This window comes from Protopterus annectens, chromosome 4.part0 (genome assembly GCF_019279795.1).
Source record: "Protopterus annectens isolate FY-2018-M chromosome 4.part0, PAN1.0, whole genome shotgun sequence".
NCBI lineage: Eukaryota > Metazoa > Chordata > Ceratodontiformes > Protopteridae > Protopterus > Protopterus annectens.
This window is the reverse complement of record NC_056733.1, coordinates 680,958,251-680,976,085: the sequence shown is the minus strand read 5'-3', so window position 1 is coordinate 680,976,085 and position 17,835 is coordinate 680,958,251. Positions and strand designations below refer to the sequence as shown.

At 39.8% G+C, this 17,835-nt stretch overlaps 1 protein-coding gene across 1 annotated transcript in view; it reads left to right on the top strand.

Annotated features, from left to right (window-relative positions):
• Positions 1-17,835, top strand: part of IFT81 (intraflagellar transport 81) — a 2,787,102-nt gene that overhangs the window by 2,419,322 nt on the left and 349,945 nt on the right. The window lies entirely within an intron of this gene.

Genomic DNA, 17,835 nt, shown 5'->3' with positions numbered 1-17,835 from the left:
GGTGCTTGTTTGGACACAGTCAGTTGGACAGACTCTCTTCATCCACTCAAATATAGACACTGGGGTCCCGAGTCTGTCCCTCTGGCCAGGTTCCACATGTGAATTCTTCAATGGACACATTCAGTCCAGTGGTCCATTCTTCAAAATCCATTAACCTCTCCAGTCAGGATTACTCAAGTATCCAAAAGATATCTTCTTTGGTGGATTAATTCAAACCAATTCTGCGTGGGCCATCCATTTGTTCTTCCCAAGCCCACGGCCAATGATGCCTCCCATTTGGGGTGGGGGGCACTACTTGGGAAGGACATTCCAAGGCGCTTGGTCCCCCAGAGAGGCCAAGATGCATATCAATGTCCTGGAGATGAGAGCAATCCTCCCTAACATTGCAGCCCTTTCAAGACATTCTCCCATCTGGGACTCTTGCCATTCAGATGGACAATATGTCAGTGGTCTGGTACATCAAGAAACAGGGAGGAATCAGATTTTATTCACTTTGTCGAGAAGCAGTGAGAGTGTGGCAATGGGCAATCTCTTTCAGTCACTTTCTAATAGCAATGCACATCCCAAGGAAATCCAATGTGATTGCAGACAAATTAAGCAGTTCCATTCTGATGCCTAATGAGTGGTTTTTAATATCAACTTGGTGGAGAGGGTTTTCCATGGATGCTATCAGCCATACAGTGATCTGTTTACCTCACCGCTCAACCACAAATGCAGCAGGTCCTTTGCCCTGATCCCTCCAATGAAGGAGTCACCAAGAGATGCTATAGTCCACGACTGACCCTCCGGTCATCTTTATGTTCACCCACCATTACCTCTCAGCCCCAAATTTCTACACAAAGCATTCCAGTTGAGCACAGTTATCCTCACTGTACCCTTGGCCTTGTTAGAACTGGTTCCCCTTCCTCTGGCCTCACCTTCTACATCCACCCTGTTAATTGGATCCCACTCCAGGCTTCTTGTCTCACCCAACAGGTATGACTCATCTGGACCTAACAGGCCTCAAACCAACCGCATGGTTTCTCCAATTCAGATGACTGTTAGACACATTATATCTTACTGTCTTCCTAAAAAGCTTCTACTAGGAAGGTTTACAAAAGTAAAAGAAAGAGATTTGTTTTCTAGGCCCTTAACAAGGACCTGGATCCTTTTTCAGCACCTGTGCCATCTGTTCTTGAATTTTTGGCTTCAGTTTTAAAGTGAAGGTATACATATTTCAGCTAGTAAAGTGCACTTGTCTGTCATTTCATATTTCCACCTGGGAAAAAATAACTGTACTTTAGCTTATTCTAAACTATGTAAAGCCTTTCTTAAGGGATCCTTTTTACTTAGACCCCTGTTAAAGGACCCTACTCCTCATTGGGATTTGACTGTCATGCTTCAGACCATAACACAAGCTCCCTTTCAACCTTCAGCCAAAGCAGAACGAAATTGTTTTCTGAAAAACATTTTTCTGGTCGTTATCACATCAGTGAGATGAGTATCCAAACTCCAGGCTCAATCTTCTAAACCTCCTGATGTATTTTTTCATAAAGACAGGCTGCCTTTGCGAACAAATCCATCCCTCTTGCCTAAGGTAGCTTTTGAGTCAAACATAAATTAGGTCATTAATCTAACAGTTTTCTTTCCTAATGTTTCAAATAAGGGAGAGTATGTGCGCCATACTTTGGATGTGCATAGACAACTTTGCTTTTATCTTCACAGAACCAGTTACTTCAGGAAATCTGAGCAGTCATTTATTTCCTTTTCTCCTAACAGATTGGGTAAACCAGTATCCAAAGTTACATTACCAAATGGTTAACTGAATGCATTTTGTTTGTTTATGGTAAAAAAAAGTTTTATCCTTGCCCAAACCCCCTAAAACCCATTCCACAAGGTCTATGGCAGTTTCTTCATCCTTTTGGTCAAGGGCTTCCTTAGATGACATTTGTGCAGCTGTAACTTGGATTACTTCTCATACTTCTTTTGCTCATTGCAAATCAGATTTGATTTCTAGGAACACAGCAGCCTTTGGCTGTGCAGTACTCCAGAATATCCTTCTACGAGGGCCTCCCAAGGTCACAGTAGCATGGGAGTCTGATCCATCAGGTGAAGAATGAATGAAAAGGAGAACATGAGATAAAAAAGTGTGTTGCTCATTTTCATTCTACCTCAACTTCCAGTCCACATGCCCCATCCTTTGCTTCTGGAAAGATCTAAGACCTGCACCTCTGTTCCTTGTTTGAGCTCTAGCTTCCTTTTTCATTTCCACCTTTCCTATCTTACATAATAGGGGTCCCTATATCCTAGGGGCAACAAACTCAATCTGAGGTATGTTAAATTGTTGGGACATTATGGATAAAGGGAGGAGCTCGAGAGTTAACTCATCAGTTGCGGAAGAATGAAAACGGACAACAAAAATGGAACATTATGATAAGTACGTAACATTTTTAAGTAACTAGAAAACAGCTTTTTTGTGGAGAATTGTGTTTATTTTACATTGTGGGACTGGCAAAGTACTTTAAAGTGTTTTTTTAATGTATTTCCCTGTGAAATAAGTGACTTAAAGACTTTGTTTTTACCAGCATGTGCGGCTGCCCTTAATAACACTGTTGGTCCATTTTTCCTGTCAGAAAGAAACAAAAAAACAAGCATGTACTACTACCGCTACTACTCAAATTTCCATAGACTGGAGTAGTTTACTGTGTCTGGCTCAGAGTTTAATTCGGACTACTAATCCATCTTATGTAGTAGTTTCTAGTGAAAGAAAGGAGGATATCTCCTTTCCTGCAGAGATTCAAGTCTTTTTCTGGACGGGTGATGAAGGGACATATACAAGGTTTTCTGCTCAGACTCGGAAGAGAGATCAGTGTCTGACTCTTTCTATAGGGGGTGTCTTTCTCAGAAACTTTTCTAGAATGCACCAGTGTTTTCATTAGGAGAACAATGAGGTTTCTCAGTCCTCAGACAATGCTGTGAGCTGTTAACTGCAGCCTGGAGAATGTGTGCATTACTGCCTGTAATATTCCCTGACAGTCATCCAGCTGCCCCTTAAAAGGCAGATAGGATATATAAAGTTCCTTAGTCTTTTAAGTTTTTATACACTGTTTCCACACCTGATCTAGCAGCTATAGCTTTAGTTGATTCCTTTGCTGCTAAACACTTAGTCAGCTCTGATCCTGCTCTTTCATATAAGTATGGGAAGGTTATTGATAAGTATGAGAAAAAAAGTGTATACTTCTGTAACTTTGAGTTTTAGAAGTTTGAATTTTCAGGCTTATATGTTAAGGTTTGTTCTGATGTTTGTGAAAGTATGAGGAATGTTTTATCTGCAGTTTCTTCTTGTGAGGAAAAATCTGCTGTAATATAATTTCTTCTGTTGTTAAGTCACTACTCATTGTATACAGTGTGTACAACTCTTTAGGTACTTATTTCAGGCTATGGTCACTGATACTGTTTTGATGAGGTTTGCATGGCTCCATTCTCAGAGCCTCCCAAATTATGTTTTAATGAGATTTTAAGTTCTCCTTTGGATAGAGATTTAGTTTTAGGTCTCTCTGCTGCTGAGGTGATCAAAAAGTATGAAGAAAGGGGTAAGCTGATACAGGGACTGTTTTAAGATTTTTTCCTTCCACCTTCGTCTTGTTTTCCATGGGATTTTCCAGCTCCTCATCCAATTTTGGTAAGAAACAAAATAATCAGTCTCAACAAATATAGATAAACATATGTTTAAGAAAAATGGTGGGTTTATATCAGTGCATCAAAATGGCTGAATAACGAATACCAGATGTTCGAACTGCAAAGTTCGAACACTGGTAATTCCGAAGCCGCGGCCCACCGAATTCTTTCCCAGGGAAATAATTCAGTGGGCCATTTCTGTGGCTTTGCGAGTATTAGGACTGTGGTGGGAAGTTACGGGTCGGGTTCAGGAAAGTGTGAGATTGTGTGGATGTTGGAGTTAGGGCGCGGGTTAGGTGAGTTAGGGTTAGGGTGCGGGTGAGGTGGGTATGCGACAGTGAAAGACTTTAGGGTTAGGGCGGGATAGGTGAGTTAGGGTTAGGGCTCGGGTCAGGTGAGTGTACGATAGTGAAGGACCTTAGGGTTAGGGTTTGGGTTAAGGTAAGTGGATAGGTAGTAGTGTATGTACAGTTTAGTGTAGGGTTAGATGTAGGATTTTGAGTGTATGTGTGTGGATTGATGTTGTTTTGGTGTGTTTGTGTTGCATCTGTGTTACTTGGAACAGAGATTTTTTTCCCTGGGACACATTGCTGCTTTAAGACTTCAGTGTTTTTGCAGTTCGTGGTTTGAAGTTTGAACATATGATGTTCGAACTTCAGACATTTTGATGAACTGATATAGACCCAAAAATGGCAAGGGGGTTCCAAAAAGAATTCTGGAAACTCCACAAACCAGGACAAGGGAGGAAATTTCTCCTTTCCAGGGATTAAGTCCTCATCCTCCAGATCAGTCTCTTTTTTCTACCTGTCCTTCATCATATGTTTTCCCAGGGAGTCGTAGAACTGGTTTTCCATTCCCAGGTGGGAAAGGGGTTTTATTCAAGGATATTTTTAGTGCCGAAGAAATAAAATGCTTGGAGATAAGTTTGGGATCCTTCTTTCGTAAACTTGTTTGGGATAGTATCCAAATTCAAAATGATATCACTTCACAACCTATTACCTCTTCTTCTTCATTCAGGTTTCCTTGTAACATTAGATTTAAAAGATGCTTATCGTCACATTCCTGTTCATCTAGACTTAAGGCGTTCACATTACCAGTTCTCTAACTTGCCCTTTGGACTATCTGCTGTACCAAGAGTGTTCAGAAAGTGCCTAGCTCCAGTTATAGTTTATTGCAGATTACACATTTTTCCATATTTAGGCAATTTGCTTATCTTCGCAGAGTCTTTTTCAAAGTGTCAGGAATTTCTCTCTTGGGTGAAAGATCTCATACACAAGCTGGGGATTCCAGGAGAACATTCAAAGTCTTTTTTGACTCCTTCTCACAGGGTTGTGTTTCTGGGATGTCAACTAAACACTACAGTTTGAAGAGCTTTTCTTCTACAGGAAAAAAATAGATCTGTATCTAGATCTATTTCTTTGGGTTTCTACTCAGACTGCAGTCACTGCAAGGGAATACCTCAGGATTTTGGTTCTTGTGACTTCTATTATTCTCATAACATCCCTGGCAAGAATCCACATGAGAAAGATGCAGTGGTATCTGAAGTGTCTTTGGTCCCAGCACCAACACTCCTTGTCTTTTCAGATCCCAGTGCTGATGTTTGTGAGAAGGAAAATCACTAGGTGAAGACAACAGATATCACTAAATCCAGGTTTATCCTTCTCCTTTTCTGTTGCAAAGCAGTCAGATCCTTCCAAAACATTGGACTTTTCTTGGGGAGTAGTTCTAGAAGGAATAAAAGTGCAAGATGTGTGAGACACCAATTCAGACACAAGAACATAAATACAAGAGTTGTTTGCCCTGATCAAGGCACTCAACTCTCTAGACCATCCTTTTTAACACTTTTATTAAATTAGCACTAAAGACATAGGCAAATGTGCATTAATATAAAAGAAAACAAACTATATTAACATGTTTCCAGTTACATACATATGTCTTTTGTATCTATCCTGCCTTTCTTTAAAGCTCACTCCTCCAAAACATTATTCTGCATGTATTGTTCCCACAGTTTCCATTTATTCCTATGTAATTTGATCCTTCCAATTGTTAAAGATCCCACTTCCAGTGCTTTTATTTCTGTTGCAGTAATAAATGCTTCAAATACACTTGCTTGATGTTTTTGATTTCCATTTTCTTTTAATTGCATTTTTGATACCACCACCAGAATTAAACTTAAAATAGGAATTACTGTATCTAGACAGTTCAGATCCTGTGACCCAGATCAAAAGAGCCATTTCCTTAGTTGCACCCATTTGCATACCCAGTATTTCTGACAGAGTACTCTGTAGGGAATTTGTAAAATCTGCCAACTAATTACATTCTCAAAACATGTTCCCAGTCACCTGTTTCTTCCCCATCACACCTCTGAAATGTGCCATCTGCCTGAGGAAAATTTCTTTGGAGTCTGCTTAGGGTATGAAAATACCTATGCAAACATTTCTTAGAAAAAATACTAAACCTTCTAAACTTTGTTGCATACTTGGGAGCATACATATTTCCTTTCATTGTTCCCTCTTAAATTCCTTATCTAATATCTCTTCCCAATCTTTTCAAACCTCTTCTGACCGATTCTTATAGTTACTGTGCAATATTTTATATGCCCTACTAATTATTCATTTTTTAACAGCAGCTTCTGTTCAATATTTAGCTAAAAATTCCACCAGAGCAGGTCTTTCACTTAAGATTCCCTTATTCCTTTCTGTTTGCGTACACTCTAATATCTGTCACTGGTAGGGAAGGGAGTCTGTAGACCTGCAGTCCAAAAGTCTTCCTGGCCTCATCCTATTTTATAAACTTTCCCACACTAGTTATTTGCTCCCAATATCTTGGTTCCTTTACCAGTTTTCTCCATCAAATTCCAGCCCTCTCTTGTTTATTCATTGTATCCCTACTCGCAGTCAGTCATATTGTCAAAATCCCCTTTTTCCATTCTCATTCAACTCTTTGTTATTGTTCACTACTTCTCCTCTGGTTGATAAAATATGCCTGACTTATATATAAAAGTAAAGGGACCAAACATTTTCATTGCTTGTATCTTACTATCCATATTCATAAACAAGAGCTTAAGAGGTACAGTTTCTCAGTTTTTGTATTATCTTTTGTTTAGTCCCTTTCCACATATCCTTAACTGTCATAACAGAAGACTTTGTAATCCATACTCCCAAATACTTCATATTATCATGTCCTCATAAATATGGGTATTGCTAAACCAATTCCTGTGTTGATACATAATTTACAGCTATAGCCTTTATTTTATCACAAAAAGACTTGAAACTGTCTCAAAATATTCCACAGCACTAAGATGTGTTTTTCTGGATTTATCAGGTACAAAGTAATATTGTCTGCAAATAAATTCAGATTTTCTTAATTACCATACCAATTATATCTTTGAATTTCTGAGTCCCTTATTTTCTTTGCAATGGTTGTAAATATAAAGCAAATAAAGGGAAAGAGGTCACCGCTGCCTCATTCCTCTGTTCAGGCACAACTTATCAGAGAGGAATCCTTCCACTTTAATTTTTGCCAGTGATCCCTCATGTATCCTAATTGACCTTGTTATTGTATCAGGGACTGCAAATGCTTTCATAGCCCTACTCATAAAATCCCAGCTTACTGTGTTGAATGCTTTCTGTGCATCAAGACCCACAAACAACAGCAGTGTTTTCTTTTCATTCTGCTTACATCTGGATCATCATTTCTCTATTAATGTTGTCAAAGTAACACCCTTTCCATTCTTTTAGCTATTATACGCATAAATATTTTATAATCATTGTTTAACATTTAAATGGGTCTATATGAATCTGGGTTTGAGGGGTCTTTATCAGCTTTAGATATTACAACCACCACAGCTTTCTTCTATGATGTTGGTGCTTATCTTCCTTTTAACATACTGATCAGATGTTGTCCTTTTCATTCTTCCGCAATGTATGGTTTTGGATCCAGTTCTCGGATCCGACTCAGCCACTTATTTCAGACTTAGGATCCAGCTCTTGAGCTCCTCCCTGTACCCATAATGCTCTGCTGAATCCGCAAAGCCACAGATCTCATTTGCCGCCTTCACAAACAGATGCAGGTTTCCAGAGCTCTCAAGCAATTTTTGTGTTCTTGTGAGTAGTAGCAAATCTTTCTTAAGTTTTTTATTAAACTTCTTCTCTCAGTCTTAATTTTTCTTGCCTTTTGCAGGTTTTTCACTGGTGTTAGGTTTTAGCCTTTTCTTCCCTCCATTGGTTCCTAGCTCAGAGTCACACAGACTTATTCCATAAGGACAACCAGAATCAATAAGTGTCCAGACAGTTCCTGTGGAGGAACTTCCCCTATCTTCTGAGACTTCACACCACAACAGAATGTGTAAAATGAGACACATTGACTCCTCTTTGGAGTCTCTTACAGAGGATACAGATTTTGATGAAGGAGAAGGGTCCCCCAGGTCACAACCTGATGATAGCTCCTTTGCAGATATTCTAGAGATCCTAAAACAGAAAGGTGGTTGGTGTTCCCAAAACCCCTCACCAGAAGAATTGGTATTTGTGGAGGTTTTTGTTTCTGGCCCGTCTACATCTTGGTTTGCTCCCCTCTAGCAGACAAACATATTGATTTAGTTGCCCATCGGGCTTGGAAGGAGCTGGACATTGTTGAACCTATTCTAAAGAGACCTGACAAGGTTTTGGCACCTACCACCAACAGACCACACTGGAGCAAAGTGTTCCTGGTAGACGCTTTGATGGGGGCGGCAGCAACCACCAAGAAGGAGCTAGCAGAATAGAGTTCTACTGTCCATCTGCCTAACAGGGAGTCTAGAGCATTGGACAGGTTTGGAAAGCAAGTTTTCACCTCAGAAACTTTTGTCCTGAGGTCACTTATTACCTGACACATTTCAGTCAGCTTCAGAGAGATTTGACCAAGGAACTTTCAAATATTGTCTCAGAGTCCATGTCTGCTGAGGACCTCAAAAGTACATCCTCTTAACTGGCCACTCTTTTGTCCATATCCAATGCTTTGGTGAGGTTGATGTCTCACACAGCTGAAGGCACCTCATCTTTTATTAATGCCCCCTTTGATGGCATGTCCCTGTTTAGGACATCAGTTAAAGTGACATAGACTCACTGTGAGCAAGAGGGAAACACTCTGTCTGCCATAGGAATCAAGTTTTCTGCACCTCAATGAAGATTTTCTAGGAAACAGACAGGTATCAAGAAGATGTGGTTCTGCAAATGTCAGGGTCCTTTGATTTCCTTGAGATTCTTTCTCAGGCAGGCCTTTCCAGCACTCCTGAAGTACTACCTGACTGTCCAACTCTGGAAGCTGTCAGGGGGTCAATTATGTTTGCGCCCAGAATCATGGGCAAGTATAACACAAGATACTTGGGTACTTAGCATAATATCCAAGGGTTATTACATACCATTTTCCCTTCTTCCTCCTCTTAAAAGGAAGAAACTTCCAAATGTTCCACCCAGTCAGAGGCATGCAGTAGCACAAGAGATCATAAAGCTGCTAGACAAAAGAGTCATCCAAAAGGACTCTCCAGACCAGATAGGATTCAGAACTTACGCTTCATTTTAGTGCCAAAGAAAACAGGAGACCTGAGACCTATTTTGGATCTAGGCAATGTAAATCAGTTTGTAAAGAAAGCAAACTTCCAAATGGCCGTTATCCAGTCCATTCTGCCATTTCTTTGCAAGGATGATTGGATGTGCTCTCTAGATCTTCAGGATACATATAATCATATCAAAATAGACAAGAAGCCATCTTTGCTTTCACCTGGGAGACAGTTATAACCAATTGAGAACCCTGCTATTTGGACTCACTACAGCCCCAGGGTGTTTACCAAGTGCATGGTAGTGGTGGCAGCTCACTTGAGACTCAAAGGATTCCAGGTGTTTCCACATCGAGATGACTGGCTCCTTACCACCCCCTTCAAGCATCAACATCTACATGACAGGGACTGTTTGCTCCAGATTTGCAACTCTTTGGGCATAACTATAAATCATCCCAAGTTGAATAAAAACCCAGTACTGAGCCTGGAGTTCATTGGTGTTCTTCTTCAAGAGACTGCAAAACAAATAGTATCCTTACCTCAGCATCATCTCTCTATGATAAGGACTCAAGTTCAATTTCTCTTTACTCACTCATCTCCTCCAGCAAGGTCAGTACTGCAAGTATTAGGTTCCATGGCAGCAGCTATTGTATTACTTCCTTTGGCATACTTTTTTATCTGGGTTCTACAGTGGATACTAGCTGCGCAGTGGTCCATTCTATAAAAAAGTCCTAGCCTATCCACTCAGGATCACTCCAGTTTGCAGAAGACATATCAGTTGGTGAGTGCAGTCCAATGATTTACATCTAGGCAGGCCCTTTGTCCTTCTAATCCCTACAGCCACAGTGACCACAGACACTTCTCAATTGGGGTGGGGGGACATTTCTTGGGAAGAACAGTCCAAGGCACATGGTTGTCCCAAGAGATCAAGTTGCATATCAATATGCTGGAAATGCGATCAGTCCTATTAGTGTTGCAGGCCTTTCAAGATGCTCTTCCTTTCAGGACTATTGCAGTTTAGACCGACACATATCTGTAGTCTGGTACAATAACAAACAAAGAGGAACTCGATCTTACCCCCTTTGCATAGAGGCCATGAATATAGGAATGGGCAATCTCTTCAGACCGTTTTCTAGTTGTGACACACATTCCAGGCAAAACCAGTGTGTTAGTGGACTAGCTAAGCATATCCATTCTGATGTCCTAAGAGTGACGAGTGTTCTCTCAATCAGTCTGTGGCGGAGATGATCTTCCGGTGTTGGGACCAATCTTGCGACTTATTTGCCACTTCCCTCAACAAGTGTAGCAGGTACTTCGTTCTGATCCCCCCTCAGGGAGAGTCACCAAAAGATGCCCCGATTCACGCTTGGCCCCTGGTTTCCATTATGGTTACCCTCCTTTCTCTAATTCCCAAATTGTTACAGAAAGCAAGTATGGTTTCCCTTCTTATGGTCTCATCTTCTCTATCCTCCATGGATACTGGAGCCAACTTTGGATCTCCTGTCACACCCATTAGGGATCCAACATCCCAAAATCTGAGCCCTAAGACTAACCACATTGTTTCTCCACTTCCAGTAATAGTTAGACAGTCCAGGAGAACGCCTGTATGCAACATTATTTTGGCTTCTCAAATAGAATCAACCAAAAAGTTGTACAAAAGCAGATGGAAAAGATTCTCTCTTTGGACTTTGAATAAAGACATCAGTCGCTTTCCTGCCCCAGTTACTATGATTCTACATTTCTTGACAATGTTGTTTGAAGAAGGAGCTAGTTTTTCTACAGTTAAGCTCCAACTGGCAGCTATTTCCAATTTTCATATGGGCAACAGACATGTTTCTCTGGCTTTTTCTAAACTATGCAAAGGTTTTCATGAAAATAATTTTTCTTTTAAGGCCTCCAATTAATGATCCCTCTCCATCTTGGGACCTGACAGTTGTGCTACAAGGCCTAACAGAGAAACCCTTTGAGCCTTTAGCTAAATCCAGTCTGAAATTTCTATCATGGAAAACAGTTTTGTTGGTATCCATCACTTCTGCAAAGAGAATATCTGAACTCCAGTCTCTCTTTTGTAAATCTCCATACATTATTTTTCATAAGGACAGGGTCTCCTTATGGACTAACCCTTCTTTTTTTACCTATAGTGGCTTCTGAGAATAACATTAACCAATCCATTCATTTACCAGTCTTCTTTCCAAATCTTACGGGCAAAGGTTGAATGCATGCTACACCTCTTGGATGGGCACAGACAGTGACATTTTTATCTTTATAGGACAAAACAATTCCGAAAATCAGACCAAGTTTTTGTTTCCTTTTCCTCAAAAAGACTGAGTTATCCAGTATCCAAAGTCACCCTAGCTAAATGGATAAAATATTGTATTTACTGGATTTACTCTCAAAAAAGCATGACATTACCCAAGCCTCCCCAGGCTCATTCAGCCAGATCCATGGCCATATCATCAGGTTTTTGATCCAGAACATCTTTTGATGACATTTGTGCTGCAGTCACATGGACCAGTGCTCATACTTTTATTTCTCATTACAAATTGGATATTATTTCTAGAAATAGAGCCTCCTTTGGTTCAGCGGTGCTCAGGAATATCCTTCCATGAGGGCCACCCAAGAGCAATGTAACTGGAGACTCTGACCCATATGTTGAGGAAGAATGAAAAGGACAACAGCAGATTTAAAAGTTATGTTTTTACCATAACTAGACAGCTGTGCTGTCCATTTTCATTCTCCCTCAGCTTCCCTCCCTTCCACCCCCCATCCAAAGCTCCTGGAGAGACCTATTGGACTATATTGGAACCTACAGTTCCAGGTCAGAGCTCAGTCTCTTTTTCTTCATCTTCTGTCTCTGTTTGTACTATGGGAATTGGGCAGCAAACTCAATCTGAGGCTTTGGGGATACAGCAGAGCATTATGGGTACAGGGAGGAGCTCGAGAGCTGGATCCTAAGTCTAAAATAAGCAGCCAAGTCAGATCCGATGATTGGATCCAAACCTCTACATTGAGGAAGAATGAAAATGGACAACACAGATGCCTAGTTATGGTAAGAACATAACTTTTAATTGAACAAAACCTTCCAGATGTTTATCACTTTCTTCTATGTTAACTGCCATACTTCCACAGGAGTACTATCTGTTCCTGACTGTCCTGCAGATTGATTACACATCACCATTTTTATTTCATCTCCTCCTATCTTAACTGTTAATTGTTGATCCTCATTTCTCTCTAACCGTGGTATACTTAATCTTTCTATGAATATTTCCATTAGTGCTCTTTCTTGATTTCCACATTTCTCTGATTTTTAGTTTTTCATAACCTTTCCCAAATATCTGTAGTACTTCTACAGGATTTCTATAGTTATTTTTCTTGTTATAAGCTCCCTAATTTTGGCAAAAACCCGTTTTACTTCTTTTTGTGTAAGTCATTCTGCTAAAAGTTTTTGTGCTGTAGAGTTATTATCAAAAATGGTTGCTTGACAGCAGTCTTTTGAAACTCTTGTATTATCTAGATACTCCTTTATTTTCCCTTTAGCACTCTGCATTTCACTTCTTCTTGTTCTCTGTGATTCCTCTTATTCTGCAGTACTTTAACCTTTGTCAGCCCCTCTAAATAATTTCTATTACTTCTTCAACGTATCTCTTTTTCTACCATATTTTAAACCCTATTTTCATGTTATCCCTCTCACTAGCTGTAACTTCTGAAGAAATGTATATCTTCCCAGTAGCTTTTGAATAATTTCAGCCACCCATTCCTTAAATTCCTCTCATTTTAACAATTAGGAGGGAAAGCACCAGTGTCTCATTTTGACTTTGTTATCCTACATTTTTATCTTTGTTTATATTGGTGTGTGATCTGAAATAGTTATTAGATGTGTGTCAAAGCTTTCAATTAAATGCCCATGTTCCTGTGAAATATATCATCTGTCTGGTCCAGCCCAGCTATTATACCTTTGGGAATAATATGTAAGTTCCTACAATTGAATTCATGCCTAATATTTTCACAAATTTCTTAAATAATTTAACTCTTTTGTTATATTTTCCCTTCTGGATCCCCCAGATATATCTTCACTGCTGCATATTAAATTCCAGTCACCGCATGTATGTAGTATTCTCTGCTGGAAGCTTATTATTTCTCCCAAAATTTTCTTAAGCTCCATAATAGCAGTTTTTGGTAGAATATAAATACATGCCAACATAATCATCCTCCTTTTCCAGTAGCTCCTTACTACCACAGATCTGACCTTATTATCTTTTTTTCCCTCTTCTATGACTATTGGAGCTCCTCTAGCAATCAGTATAATCACTCCCCTTTCCTTTGTCCCTGATATTCTGTTTTATATCCATCCTGAAATCCTTTCTTTATCAAATTCACATACCCTTTTCTTTCCAAATGCGTCTCCTGCAATATTATTATTTCCACTGTGCATTTCTATACCTGAAAGACCATTAGCATTCCAAAATAACAGATACCTTAGCCATTATGATAAAAACGTATTGTTCCCACCTAATATACATGACAACTTTTTCAAATGTGTATTTCCAACTTTTGAGTTACATGGACACACTACTGCTATGCAGGTTGGTCTTTTATGGAGTTGCTTCTTGTCATCTCATTTTGAACCTGTGTCACATTTTTAAGATTTTTTGTTTTAATGAAAACCCTAAAAAAATTCAGAACACTTCCATAACTTCTTAACTTAGAAAAAAATACACAAATCAATGTATATCTTCAAAAAATGAAGTTTAACCCTCCAAGTACCTTAAACTGACAACAGCCCCGAAAGGCATTACCCAACCTAAAATTAAGGTTATCTTTACAAAACAAATGTTACAGCCTGTTCTCCCACTTACATTAATTGCTGTCTGTTCATTTCTTATTTCTGTTCCCCTTCCAGATGTGAAAAACAGCTTGTACACTTTCAGAAAAAAATGTTTAGCCTTAAGAAGAAGTGCACTGGCTGTCTTTAAATAAAACTAAATTATACAGTGTTGTATTAAATGTATTGAAGTATTAAGGCTGCTAAGGAAATTGCTATCTCTTATTCACTTCCATTAATTTCAAACTTTATTTTTTACAGAACTGATTGCCCTAGTACCTTTACATTTTCTTCAGCAAACAATGCTCAAAACTCTTGAGATTAATTATTTGCACCTGCAGGTATCTCATCTCCAAGGAAACATAAGAACAGAATATACAACTGCTGTCAGCTGCAGACTTATCCTACTAAGCATTTGGTAAATGAAAAAAGATATAGCATTGCATATGCAAGAAACTTAGTTCTTCTCTGGGCATTCATCATTCAAGCTTATTTTTCAAATCTACTTGGCTACAGAAAGTACCTGTTTTTAGATTAAGCCAAGGGCATTAATCCAGGCATTCACCTTTACAGATGTAAGAGAAAACATATCAACTGTACATATAATACAATCAGTGTACTTTTACACTGCATCTCCTACCCCAACATACCAAGATTATAGCATATTAACTTAAACTTGCTTTTGTCCAGCCTTTCTTCTCTTTTTACATTGTAATGCCTAGATTTATTAAAAATAAAAAGTATGTGTTTACTTTAATGGCTTTATCACATACTATAATCACTGAAAATACACATTTAAGATACCCCTGGTTACATACTACGCAAGTCTGCTTTGCTGTTTAGCACAGTTTATTTTATAAAATGTGTTATACAAATACTACTAAGAACAAAAAATTGTCCTTCTAAACATAAATGACAAAAAAAGTAGGGTAAATGCTTTACAGTCCACCTACAAGTTTAACAAAATCAACAAAAGTCCATTCTTTCTCAGCCACTTTTTCTTGCAAAGCCATACTTCACAAATGTGAGCGATGCTTTATTTAATTTCAGTTTTGTTGGTCTTCCTCATATTTATCTCCATCTTCCAACACCAGACTCTTGTTCAAATCCAATATGCTCCTGATTTTTCTAGTCAACTATGTTTTTTTCTCTCTCGCAAGCATTTTCCTTCAGAACATTGGAAAAGGTTTCACTGGCAAAGTCTCTCTGTAAGCTTTATTGTCCGAAGAGTGAGAAGCAGAGTCCACTTCTGTTTGATGGCTCAGTTTTGTTTAATAAACTTTTGTATTTCCTCCTTAGCATGTTCTGCATCAGTATATATATATATATATATATATATATATATATATATATATATATATATGTGTGTGTGTGTGTGTGTATATATCAGATTGCAAGGCAAAGACAGAAGGATAAAGAAGATAGACAGCCTTCATAAGGGATGCCAGCAACAACCTGCTCACCAGCCCAGAGGACATCAAAGGCAGATGGAAGGAGTATTTCCAGCAGCTTCTGAATGAAGAAAACCCCGCAGAAGCTGTACTGCCCCAGAAACAGCCTACGATGAGAGAAGAAGAGGAGCCCACCCTAGAAGAAGTAAGAACAGCACTAAGGAAGATGAAGTCAGGGAAAGCAGCAGGCTCAGATGAGGCCACAGCAGATATGATAAAGATGCTGGGTGAGATAGAGGAGAAATGGCTCCTGAGGGTACTAATAGCAGTGTGGAGAGAAAGATGTATTTCAGATGACTGGAGAATAAGCATATTCATGCCAGTGTACAAGAACAAAGGGGACATCCACAACTGTGGGCAGTACAGAGACATGAAACTCCTATCACATTCCATGAGAGTTCTGTAGACGGTGATTGATAAATGGATACACAGAGTAGTAGAATGTAAGATGGGAGATAAGCAGTTTGGATTCATATCAGGATGGAGCACAATTGACCCGATGTTTGCACTGAGACAGATACTTGAGAAGAAGCTAGAGATGAGGAGAGAGTCCAACTGGGCATTTCCAGACTTGGAGAAAGCATATGACAAGGTCCCAAGAAAGCTGATCTTGGCAGTACTGTGGTGGTTTGAAGTCCCAGAAATATTGGTAGAATTAGTGCAGGCTATGTACAAGGACCCAATGACTCAAGTACGAGCAGTGTTTGGCCTCACAGAGGGATTCCCAGTGGCTGTGGGTGTACATCAGGGTTCAGCTCTGAGCCTACTGCTGTTCATACCGGTGATGGACTACATTAGCAAACAGGTTGGAGGGGGCGGATCAGCAAAGCTGCTGTATGCAGATGATGTGGCAGTACAGGCAGACTCTGAGCTAGAACTTCAGCAAAGAATAGGAGAATGGAAAGCAAATCTAAAGGCACATGTGATGAAACTAATCACAGATAAGATGGTGGTAATGGCAGCAAATTGGGGAAATCAGAAAAAGGCTGAGAATAGAAATAGCAGGGAAGAAAGTGGAACAGGTAAACGGCTTCAAGTATCTGGGAGGAATAGTTGAGGAGAAGGGTAGTCTGAATGAAGAGGTCAAAGAATCAGAGGGACTGTAGCCAACTGGCATAGAGTATCAGGGGTAGTCTATGACAGAAGAATGCCAAAGAAGCTGAACAGTAAGGTGTACAAGACAGTGGTGCGACCAGTACTACTGTTGTTGTTGTTGTTGTGTCTTTCGGCTTATCCCGGTTAGGGGTCGCCACAGCGGAACTCCAGTCCGCTAATGTTTGGTAGTGGATTTTTACATGCCGAGTTACCAGCCCTGCTGCACAACCTTCAACGAAGGCACGCTCATTCACGCATGTCTCCACACAGAAGACGCTCTAGCTGAGAATAGAATGGGACAACGTCTTGCTGTGAGGCGACAACGCTACTGCAGCACCACTACCATGGGACTGCGACCAGTACTACTGTATGGTACAGAAACCTGGGCAGTAAAGGCAGAACAGTTGAAGAAGCTAGAGGTGATGGAAATGAAGTGTCTGAGAAAGGTGATAGGATGCACACTGTGGGACAGATGAAGAAATAAAGAAGAAATAAGAGCAGAAGCCAAAGTATCTCCAATTGCAGAAAAGATCAAATAAAACAGAGAGAACAGATTACTGTGGTTTGGGCACTTGTGTAGAAAAGCAGAAGACAATCTGGTGATAAAGATTTGGGACACATAGGAAGAAGGTAAAAGGAAGCGAGGATGTCCACCAAAGAGGTGGATGGATTGTGTGAAAGAAGATCTGCGACAGTCAGGCATGAGTGTTGAAGAAGGCAGGAGTGTGGCAGTGAATCAAGAGAGTTGGGGACAGTACACACGATACCCTGGCCCCATGTAGAAAAATGGGAAAAGGGGACTGATGATGATAATGTTCTGCATCAAAAAATGACTTTGATCCTCCAAGAAAAATTATGCTAAAAGCAGCTGGATACAGAAGCTTGAATCTTGACAATCCCTGGCTGCTGGGATAAATTTAATTCTCTTCTGCCTGGTGTACAGTGAATAATCATTTTCCATCAACACTCTACTGTCTCCAGTATTTAATACCTTGCTCTTCTGCCACAGTTTTGTCAGGGTCAACTTGTTCTGCTGGTATGATTGCATCTTTATCTATACAGGTCTTGGCTCCTTTCTTATGGCCAGTTTTGGAGCATGCAACTGATGCACCCTTACAGTTAACAAATCCTGATATGGAATACCAATACAGTTGTTTATATGTGATTTCCTAAAATGAATACAGTCTGTTCCTTCCATTTTCTCTGGTACAACAAAAAAGTCTCAGGTTTTCCCTGAGTGCTCTGTCCTCTAACTCTACCAGTTTTTTTTAATAGTT